General features: G+C 45.1%; 1 non-coding gene across 1 annotated transcript; it reads left to right on the top strand.

Annotated features, from left to right (window-relative positions):
* The first annotated feature begins 7,478 nt into the window (after positions 1–7,478).
* Positions 7,479–7,620, top strand: LOC132652604 (small nucleolar RNA SNORA48). Its single transcript, XR_009590201.1, has one exon. It is a non-coding gene; the product is annotated as a small nucleolar RNA SNORA48 (small nucleolar RNA).
* Positions 7,621–11,147: the final 3,527 nt, after the last annotated feature.

Below are 11,147 nucleotides of genomic sequence, written 5' to 3'. Positions count from 1 at the left end.
CTGAAATGCAGGACCTCCAGCCATCCTCTCCAGTCATCATGAACCCTATGCCTTCCCTGCCATAAAGGAATGTACCCTGAAACCAGGAACCTCAAATTCTTTTCTCCCTTTAAGTCGCTTTCTTAGGTACTTACAACAAGGAGAAAGCTGATAATACAGAGAATAAGACATATGAGGATAGAGAGAACAGGGGGAAAAGTCTGGACTAAAGAACATAGATAAATGCAGAAGGTGAACCCAGGAAAAGAGCCCTGAGACAACTCTGAGGAATAACAGAGCATTTCGAGAGCAAGGAGTGAACCAGAGAAAATGGACAGAGAAGTAAACCGACTGTGTGGCTGTATCTGGAGATAGTACACCCCTATGAACTGTAGGTCTAAAGTTTCAGTATGGTGGGCCAGAGAAAGGTGAAGAGGTAAGTTTGGGTGAAGTGGAAAAAAAGAGGTTGGACAGAGATAACTATGGAGTCCACTTGGCATTTGAAAAGATGCTCACAGAGTTTAAATTTAGGTAAAGAGTGTCATCCAAAAAAGCCCATTCAGAAAAAGAAGACTTGTCAGGTTCTGGAACGTGGAGTCTTAGGGACAGAGATAGGAGCCTGCAGAGAACTCACTGATGGGACAGGTTGCTGACTACTTAAACCCAGTGAAAAGTCTCCCTGGAGCCTTCAGCCTTAGTACATCCATCCATTGGGACCCAGAAAGCTGACTTGGATGGCAATGAGCAGATGCCTGAGGCTCTGTTTCCCAGGGCACCTGAAGTAAGAAATGGGACTCAGAGAGAACGGTAAGTTAGTTTAAAATCACAGCATTCTCTTTAACTTATGTTTCCATTTCCATGAATTTTATCTAACAGGTATTTCCAAGAATACTCATCGTTTCATAGTGAGTAACAGAGAAAGGTTGTAAATCGCCTACATGTTCATCACACCTAAATGAGCTAAATGACACTCTCACGGAAGGGGAAACTATAGCTCATGCCTTTCCCTGCACTGACCAGAAACAGTAAGTTAAGGACAAAATGGAATGGATCCTTTCAGTAAAATATGTCCTGGGTCCCTTGGAAAGGATGGCTGGGTGGTTGGGTAATAAGGTGGGAAGAAAATATTTATCAATATATCTCTTTGGAATGTGGGAGATTTGTAACATATATTAACATAAGTTCAGAGAGAGAACAAGTGATAAGGGAAATTGTCATGGATCTTCTATCAAACAAACAAACTTTTAGCTTTGCAATAAAATTTTAAGGCATTCAGCCTAGTTGTTGCAAAAGATCAATGTGGGGTTGGGCTGTGTCAGAACCAGCCAGAACCTCCTCCCCTTTTTCTGAGGAGAGGGAATGGGGAAGATGGGGAGAAGGGTGTGGGAAGAGGGAGACTGGGAGGAGGGAGGCTGTGATCAGGATGTAAAATGAATAACTAAATTTTAAAAATTCAGATTGGTGGGACTGGAGAGATGGCTCTGTGAGAAAAGCACTTGCTGTGTAAGCATCAGGACTTGAGTTCCATCCCTAGGTTAATGGTGGTCACAGAGAATCCCGGTCCTGGTAAGGCAGAGAGGCAGGAAGGGTTGTGGGATTTGCTGCCAGGCAGTCTGGATGAATGGGTGAGGCTCGGATTCAATAAGAGACCCTGTTAAAAAAAAAAAAAAAAGGTTGAGAGTGATTGGGGAAGTCCTATGGCTTCCACACACTTTCATCCTCTCAAACACACACACACACACACACACACACACACACACACACAAATTTAGACATCTGGTCTCATCTCATATGCAAGAATCTGAGAATCTTTCTGTGTTGGGATTGGGATGGGGGTAGGGTGGCATTTTTGCCAGCTCTGACCACCCTTATCGGTCAAGGGGATTTCCAGAAGACATGGCAGGAGTGCTTTGTGTCCTTGGACTTAGGAAAGCACCTCTAACAATGGTCCGTGGTGTTGGTTTACAGAAGATCCCACTAGCCTGCCTTTGGGGACCCAGCAATGTCATCACCTGCCACAGCCAGGTGCACCTCTCTCGGTTCCCACCTTTTTTCCATCTGTCCTTCTCTGCCTTCTGCCCCTGTCTGTCTGTCAGCCTGTCTACATGTCCAATCCTCTGCCTCTCCACCAGGCCCTAACCCTTCTTTCCTCCCCTAAATAAACCTCCTTATACCTGCCCTGTTTGTGGTGTAATTTCTCAGGGGAGGGAGGAACAGCCACGGCCCCACCCTGCTGCATCAACATTATGTTTTATAACACAGCACATTGCAAGGGCCACAGTCTTGGAGCCACACAGGCCTGTGCTTGAATCTCGGTCTACTAGTTCTTGCCTGTGGCCCTGTAGATGACCTAATAGTGTTATCTTTCATACTCATCTTATACATAGATTTAAAATGTTCAACTACGTTCATAGCAGCTTTATTTGTAATAGCCAGAATCTGGGAACTATCCCTCAACAGAAGAATGGATACAGAGATTGTGGTACATCTATATAATGGAATACTACTCAGCTATTAAAAACAAAGAAATCATGAAATTTGCTAGAACTAGAAAAGATCATCCTATGTGAGGTAACCTAGAACCAGAAAGACACACATAGTATATACTCAGTTAAAACCGGATATTAGCCAGATAATACAGTATAACCTTACTAAAATCCATAGACCTAAAGAAGCTAAATAACAAGGAGGACCCTGGGGAATCTGCTTAATTCTCATTCTGAAGGACAAATAGAATAGACACCAGAAGCAGTTGAAGAGGGCAAACAGGATGAAAGCCTACCATAGATGTCCTCTGAAAGATGCCCTACAAGAGACTCAACCCAGCAGGGGATGGAAGCAGATGCTGAGACTCACAACCGAACTTTGGGCAGAGCACAGGAAGTCTTATGGAAGAGTTGGGGGATGGAAGGACCCAGAAGGGACAGGAGCTCCAAAAGCAGACCAACAGAGCAACAAATCTGGGTTCAGGGGGCCCTGCAGAGATTTATGTACCAACCAAAGACCATGCATGGAGAGGACCTAAACCCCCTGCTCAGATGTAGCCAATAGGCAGCTCAGTCTCCATGTGGGTATCCTAGTAAGGGGAGCAGGGGCTGTCTCTGACATGACCTCTCTTGCTCTTCGATCACTTTCCCCGGGTGAGGAAGCCTTCCCAGGGCACAGAGTAAGAGGATGCAGGCAGTCCTGAAGAGATTTGATAGTCTGGGGTCAGTTGGTAAGGGAGAAGAGCTCTCCCTTTCTGAGAACTAGGGGTAGGGGGAAAGAGGCAGGGAGAGTGGGACTGGGAGGAGACAAGGGAAGGGGCTACAATAGGGATATAATGTAAATAAATTAAAAATAAAAATATCAATAAGCTAAATAATTTTTAAATCTTAAACAAACAAACAAACAAACAAACAAACAGTTCCCAGTTCATAGGTAAGGCTTGGGCAAGTGACTGGACCTTCATCTATGGATTACTCCATCAGTGGATCCATAATCTGATAAGGTTATTTGGAACTGGTAGAAACTACCAGTATTATTGGGGGCATTGGGGGCATGGCTAGGAAAGGTGTTCCAGCTCATCCTGTCCCCTCCTCTGTTCTTCTCTTCCCTTCTCCCTCTTCCGCCAAATCTCAGTCAGCCTGTCTCCATCCGGCTCCCTGGCCACCATGGGGTGAATAACCATGATGTTTGGCCTCAGCACTAGCCTGCAGTTATAAAGCCAAGAGACGGTAGGCTGAAAATTATGGGGCCATGCTGAAATAAAGCTTTTCTTTCTTTAAGCCATCTTCTTCGGGTATTTTATCACATTGATGAAAAGCTAACACATAGATGGTGTGCCCAGCTATTATTATTACTGCACTGTTCATGTAATTGCAGCCTCTCTGGGAAATAAAACCTTGCCAAGAGCAAAAGGATTGCTGAAGGAGGAGCCAGAAACTGACTAGATGTCTTCCTAAGCAGCATTTATTGAAGCCTATCTTCAGACTATCCAAGGAGCTTGATCAAAAGAGAGCCTAGCCTGAAATAGGTTTCCGCAAGGATTATGACCCTCTAACTGCTCAGCTCCCTCAGATCTGTGTGAACATTTACTGTTCCATCTCCCTCAAAGTATAGTGGACTTGTCTTGGGCCAACTCAGTGAGTCACACTAGTGGGAAAATCAGATTGGTTCTGACCTCAGAGGTACAGGAGCGTTCTGAGCTTTTTGTCACTACCTAATAAGGTGCCTGACAGGTTGCTTTTCTGGGGGATCAGAATGGAAGCTGGAGGTGTTTATTTGATCTCTTCCTCTTGGCATGCCTAACTCCACTAATGATTACAGAAGCACACTCCCAGCACATTCAGTGGGTTTGGACTCCTGAAGAATCATTCCAATTTCTCATTATGCCTAGTCAGCTAGGTGGGGGGGGAGTCTCTGAAGATGGAAAGCTGCCTTTAAAGAAGATTAGACGCTCTTCCTGGCCTCTGTCTGCAGCACAACTGCGTATCGCTCTGAGTCTAAGCTACAAACAAGAATTTCTTCAAATCCAGAACTTCTGGGAAAGATCCTGTGGGATGTGGTTGTTTGCTTGTGGTTATGTTTTAAACCAATTCTTCTTTCTCTGGGCCTGGTGGTAAATTCCTGTAATTTCAGTATTTGAGAGCCTGAGCCAGAGGACTAAGAGCTTAAGACCAAGATGAGCTACATTGTAGAGTTTTGAGGCCAGTGTATCTCCAGGAGTTCTCTCTCTCTCTGTGTTTCTCTGTCTCTCCCTCTCGCTGCCTCTCTGTCTCTCTCTTCTTGTTTCCCCTCTCTGCTCTTCTCCCTTCCTCTCTTGTGTGTGTGGGGGAGTGGGGCTTGAAATTCTTATTTCTTTCTCTTGTCGCATTGCCTGAAGGAGGTGAACTAATGGCCAAGTAGCTCTCTAGCCATGATACCAAGTACAAATATGATACTGAATTCCTGGTCTTATTTTTTTTCTCCACGGCTCCTCAGGTTAGTTTTTTTTCTCATATTTTCTTTCTCCAGAATGTGAACATCATCCATTCATTTTTACACCCACAGGTGTTTTGCCTGTATACATCTGTGTATCAGCGTGTGCACACAGTAACCACAGAGGCTAGAAGAGGTCATCGGGTCACCCGGAACTGCAGTTACAGATGCTTATGAGCCACAGTGTGGATGCCGGGAACAAAGATCAGGAGCTCTAGAAGAGGAGGCAGTAAGCTTAAATGCTGAGCTTCAATGTCACGTTCTTGCAGCCTGTTTCTTAAATGAGAGAGAGAGAGACCAATGAGAGACACGAGAGAGGAGTCTTTCCAAGGACCAGGGGATTAATGTATAGTGACTGAGTAAGTCCTTGGTGTTTTTGTCCTAACTCCTTTTCAGGAATAAATAGAAACAGAAGCCTAGAGAGATGATGGGAGTGGGTATGGGGGCAACTGATGATCAGAACCTAGGTGTTTGGATCTGACCAGTCTGGGCAACATCATGAAGAAAGGACTAGGCAAAGGAAAGGGATGTAGAGCCTAAGAAGTTAATGATGAGTGTGTTGGCAAATGTGTCTCTAAGAGTTTTAAAAATGTAATTTCTGAAACACCACTATATATGTGGGTTGGTCTCTATGTCTGAATAGCAAACTAAACAAAAGATAAGTAACTTGAAGCAGCACACAGGTCTTTCCTGCTTTCTGTGGGTCAGGTGCACAGGGGTAGGCTTGAGCTATCTCATTAGACTATGACCGAGACCTCAACTAGGCCTGTGGGCTCATGTGAAGATCTGTCTAGGGAAAGCTGGAGAGACAGTTCCTTGTGGGCTATTGGACTGGACATCCCAGTTCCTTGATGATTGGTGGCCAGAGGTCCTCTAGTTCCTTGCCATGGGGATTTCCACACACAGCTAATGACAACATGGCAGTAAGCTTTCCTCAAGGTACAGGGGAGGCACCAGGGCATGAATGCTAAGAGGTAGATAACACTGGAGACCATTTTGGAGACTGCTGATCAACAATTTGTAGTTTCTGTAGAAAATACAGATAGTGATAAACAATTTCACCCTGAAGGTCTTCATGACCTTGCATATACTTTATACATATATGCACATAAAAAGACTTTTCAAATATACACATACATATATACATACATCTCATACATCTATACAACATATACACATTCATTCTTGTTACGTCATACATATATACACTTAAAAATATTTTTCAAATATATGCATACATATATACGTATACATACATATACATATATATATTTATGTATGTATGTATTCATTTTTGGGTTATAAGTCCTCATCTCCCAGAAGTACATCAAAAATTGGTATCAATAAATGTCATTCTATACCATGGGTAGAACTGACGATTATGTGAGAGAAATAGGTCAAATGCACTGTAGAATGTCAGCTTGATGCCAAAGAAAGAAGTGCTCACTGGAGCAAAAAAGAATTTCACCTTGAGCGCATATAGAAGACTTTGGTAGAGCTGAGGAATCCCAGCAAGGCAGAAAACAGTCCATCGCTCAACAGTATGTATTAGCTCCGGTTTAGGGACATCCCTCTTGGTCATACGTAAATCAATGGTGCCAGTTGTGCTGAACTCATGGCCAACTCATCACTATTCACACAAGCATTTGAATCAAGCGCGTAACTCAAAAATCTCAGGGTTCAAAGGTGTGAAGTGTAGCTCAGTGGGGGCAGGGAAGAATTTTTGCCTAGCATGTGAAAAGCCCTGGATTCGAATCCCAGCATTAAAAGAGAAAGAAAGTATGACACAAACCAGAAAGACTGACTACCACAGAAATGGGATATTAAAGCCAATTTGCTGGGGTGAAGATAAGAAAAGTCCTGGCAGGTGTTACAGCCTCACCTAAGTTGAGGTGCTAAAAAAGAAACCCATGAAGTCAGTAGTTCTCAGCCTTGGCTGCATTTTGGAGCCACACAGGAAAATTTTGTTGTCTTTTTCCTGCCCCCAGAGGGCCTGAGTTAGCTGGTCTGAGGTGGAATGTGGGAAGCTTCCTAGGTGATTATGCTGTGCAGCCAAGGATGGGAACCATTGAGACAACAGCAAGGCATTGACTTGCTTAGATGTGAGGGGATTGAGCATCTGGAAATGGTCATCACCTTGCTTTCCTTTTGCGGGAGGAATCAACTGAAAACGCCGTTGGAGGATTTCAGGAGAATGGAAGAGCAGACATGCTCACATCAGTGACTCCAGGCTCATCGCGCAAGAATTGGAAACTAAAGTTCAAGCCACTCCGGGAAGAAGCATGTTCTACCCTGTGCTTGCGTGTGAGTTAGTCTGTTTGCACTGCTCTAGCAGAATATCATGGATTAGGTAATTTTTAAGAACAAAAGCTTATCTTCCAACAATTCTGAAGGCTATGAAGTCTAAGACCGAGGCTCTAGTGGAGGCAGTTGTCTAGTGAGGGTTACTGCTTACCTCCAAGATAGTTCCTCAATGCTATGTCCTCTAGAAAGGAGAAGCACTGTGTCTTCTCATGATAGAAAGCCTCCTCCCAACCCCGAGTCCAGCAGTGGACAAAGAGATATCTTGTTGGTAGTATTGTTCTTTTGTCAGTTAAGGGCAGAGTAGATGGCAGTCCTTTGTTCTTCCTAGCTTGATGCTTGGCTTGATAGCCAAAGTTGTCTGATACCTAGGACTCATAAAAATTGCAGCCAGTCCTGAAAATACCTGACAAAACGGAGTCATATGAAAGGGGAGGAGGTCCTCCCCTATCAGTGGACTTGGAAAGGGGCAGGGAGGAGATGAGGGAGGGTGGGATTGGGGAGGGAATGAGGGATACAGCTGGGATACAGAATTAACAAAATGTAACTAATGAGAAAAATAAAATTAAAAACAAAAAACAAAAACAAAAACAAATCAAATAAAATCAAATCCAGGCATAGGAGGAAGAAGACAGACAGAGACCTGCAGATTGCCATGCAAGCCACAGTCCCTCCGTCCAGTGGCACAGGTAGGCCATGTACTGTGCTGCTATGCCATGCAGCACAGATGGAGGATGTTGCCCAGGGGACAGCCAGCTTCATGGCCAGCCTTCAGCAGGAGTCATACCAATGTGTGAGTTTGTGGTGGTCAGATGGGGGAGAAAGAAATGGAGCAGCTTGAGCATTATGAAGAGAGATGGAACTGGAGACTCCAGGATGGAGTGTCGTGAGTGCTAGCCCTGCCACCTGGGGTCATGGCAAGATCCTAGACCAAGGGATGGTGTCTAGGTCTGTAGCTATACAGCAGCAATAGTCAGTGTTGATGTCCCAGGCTATGTTATCACAAGAGAACATGGGATATCCTGGTCAGGATCCAGGGACCATCCTGGTCAGTTGCCAGGGACCACATGGATGCCTGCAGGCTGTGCATAACTGGCCCTACCCCTCACTGGATGTAGGACATGGGAAAGCTGGCCTCATCTCTCACCAGTGGGTGTTGTCCCTTGGGAGAACAGGCCCTGTGCCTCACCCAGGCAGCACAGTGGAGCTGGTTCTGGTGGCACAGGTATCAGCGAGCCAGCTGCAAAGGCATGAGTATGGGAGAACTGACCCTGCTACTTGTCTGTCATGGGGTGGCCCAGGCACAGATGCCCTTCTACTACTCATCACCTCAAGCAGTCTGGAAAGCTATCCTCAGGGTCATGAGCTTGGGAGAGCTATGCCTGTGTGCCCTTCACCAGCTGCACTTGGCCACACACCTACCTCATTTGAGCAACATAGCAGAGCTGACCCTGGTGGAGGAGGTGCGAATGAGCTGACCCCAAGGGCGAGAAGCCAGGAGTGTTAGCCCACAACTTGTGTGGGGGTGAGGGGAATGCCCTCCTGCCCCATTGCCCCTTGCCACCAGAGGCAAGCAGGAGAGCTGGCCTTGGCATCATGAGAGTTAGTGAGCTGTCCCTGCCCCTCCCCAGCTGCAGCACTCAGGAGAATGGGCTCTGCCCCTCACCTGAGCAGCACAGTAGGGGATGAAGGTGAGCCAGCCCTCCACTCGTCTGCTGTGAGGTGGTGTGGGTATGGGGATGATGCCATCTACCTCCCTCCTTGACACCTACAATAGCCAGGAGAGCTGACCCTGAGTTTGTAAGAGCAGGAGAGCTATTCCTGCCCATTTCACTGGCTGTAGCACTCAGGAGAGAAGGCTCTGCACCTTAAGAGGGCAATACAATAGAACTGGCCCTGATGGCAAAGGCACAGGTGAGACAGCCATGAGGGTGTGAGAGCGGGAGAGCTGTCCCAGCCCCTCACAGGCTACAGTATTTGGGAGAGCAGGCCCCAAACCTTGACTGAAGCTGGCTCTGGAGTTGTGGGTGTAGGTGAGCTGGTCCCAGTGGTATGAGAGCAGTAGAGCTGACTCTGCCTTCTGCCAATGGCAGCATTGGGTGGCCTAGCTGGAGCAGTCCTGGAGAGCTTGCCTTGGTGGTGCAGATAAGGGAGAGCCAGCAAGCTGACCAGCTCAGCTACCACCCAGGCCCAGATCCAGGGCTCTGAATTGGCCCACCCCAAAATCTAATATCATCTGTGGATGGTTGGGATGTGTAAAAGAGCCAGTCCTATTGTTTCAAAGCTGCAGGATCTCATGACATAGGAGATCTCCATAACAACAAGATAGCTAAAAGGAGTCCAGATGAGGATCAATATTGATCATGTCACAGAAGCCAGAGATCTCAAACCAGACCAATGACTCATTGCAATGAACATTTGCAAGTGAAGATGTGTGGACAGAGGGACATACTGTGGGACACACTGTGACAAACTACAGCTTCCACAAGGAAATGTTTTCTATGCTTTTTTGTTGTTTGTTTGCTTGTGTGTTTTATTTTGGGGGGAAGGTTGCAAGAGCAAAGAGTGGATATGAGGGGACAGGGAAATGAGCAGGACTGGGGTGCATGGTGTGAGACTCATGAGGAATCAATAGAATGGTTTTTAAAAACCAAGAAAGTATAAGGACAAGCTAGCCAAATATTTTACAAGGCTTCTATTTTTATTACATATTAATTATATGAATTTATGGCATTTCCTCACATGGATATACGATGCTTTGGTTATGTCTATTCTCTCTTACTCCCTCGCCACACACCTTCTTCTTTCTTAGCAGTTCTTATACTTTCAGATTCCTTCTACTACTGCCGCATATTATTACTACTGTGTATGTTTGGGTGTATAATATGTGTGTAAGTATCGGCATCCACACTCGTCAGCATGTGAGAGCATGCCACAGCATCTCTGTGGAGATCACAGGACAACTTTCAGGAGTTGGTCTTCTCTTTCCACAATAGGATCTAGGAGACAGACTCAGTCATTAGGTTTGCATGGCAAGCACCTTTACCTCCTGAGCCATCTCCATCTTCCAGGTTCCTCACATGAGAGAAAACATGTGCTATTCATTTTTGCGTCCTTATTTTGTGTGCCTTATTTTCTTTAGCCTGATGTCCTCCGGTTCTGTTCATTTCCTTGCAAATGACATGATTCATTCTTGTTACGACTAAAGAAGACTTCTTTGTTTGTATATACCACATTTTCTTTATTGCTTCATTAGTTGATGGACACCTAGGCTGAGTCTGCATTTTGGCTACTGTAAAGAGTGTTGTGATAAACACTGATTGTAAGTATCTTAGGTTTGTTTGTTTGTTTGTTTGTTTTTTAACTTCATTTCCTTCAGGTGAATATGCAGAAGTGGTATAACTGGATCCTATGAAGTTCTAGTTTTGCTTCTTCAAGGAACTGCTACATTGTTTTCCACGATGGCCAAATATGGTGGTTTGAATGAGAATGGCCCTCATAGGCTCGTATATTTGAATACTTGGTAGAACTGTTTGGGAAGGATTAGGAGGTGTGGCTTTTTAAAAGAGATGTGTGTGTCACAGAACTTTGAGGTTTTAAAACACTCAGGGAAATTCTAGTTTTTTCTCCCTGCCCAGTGGTTATGGATCAGGATGTGAATTCTCAGTGTACCTTTATTCCACCATCATGGCCTCTAACCCCAACTCTATGAGCCCAATTAAATATTTTCTTTTAACTTACCTTGGTCATGGCATTTTGTCATAGCAATAGAAAAGTAACACACTGAACTAGTGTACAGGCCCACCAACAGTGAATAAAGATTCCTTTCCCCTTCTCCTTACTAGTTTTTATGATCTATCTACTGCCATTCTGACTAGGGTAGGATGAAATATTGAAGTAGTTTTGAT

This window comes from Meriones unguiculatus, chromosome 2, assembly GCF_030254825.1.
Source record: "Meriones unguiculatus strain TT.TT164.6M chromosome 2, Bangor_MerUng_6.1, whole genome shotgun sequence".
NCBI lineage: Eukaryota > Metazoa > Chordata > Mammalia > Rodentia > Muridae > Meriones > Meriones unguiculatus.
The sequence above is the reverse complement of the archived record's forward strand: the minus strand, read 5'-3'. Positions and strand labels throughout refer to the sequence as shown.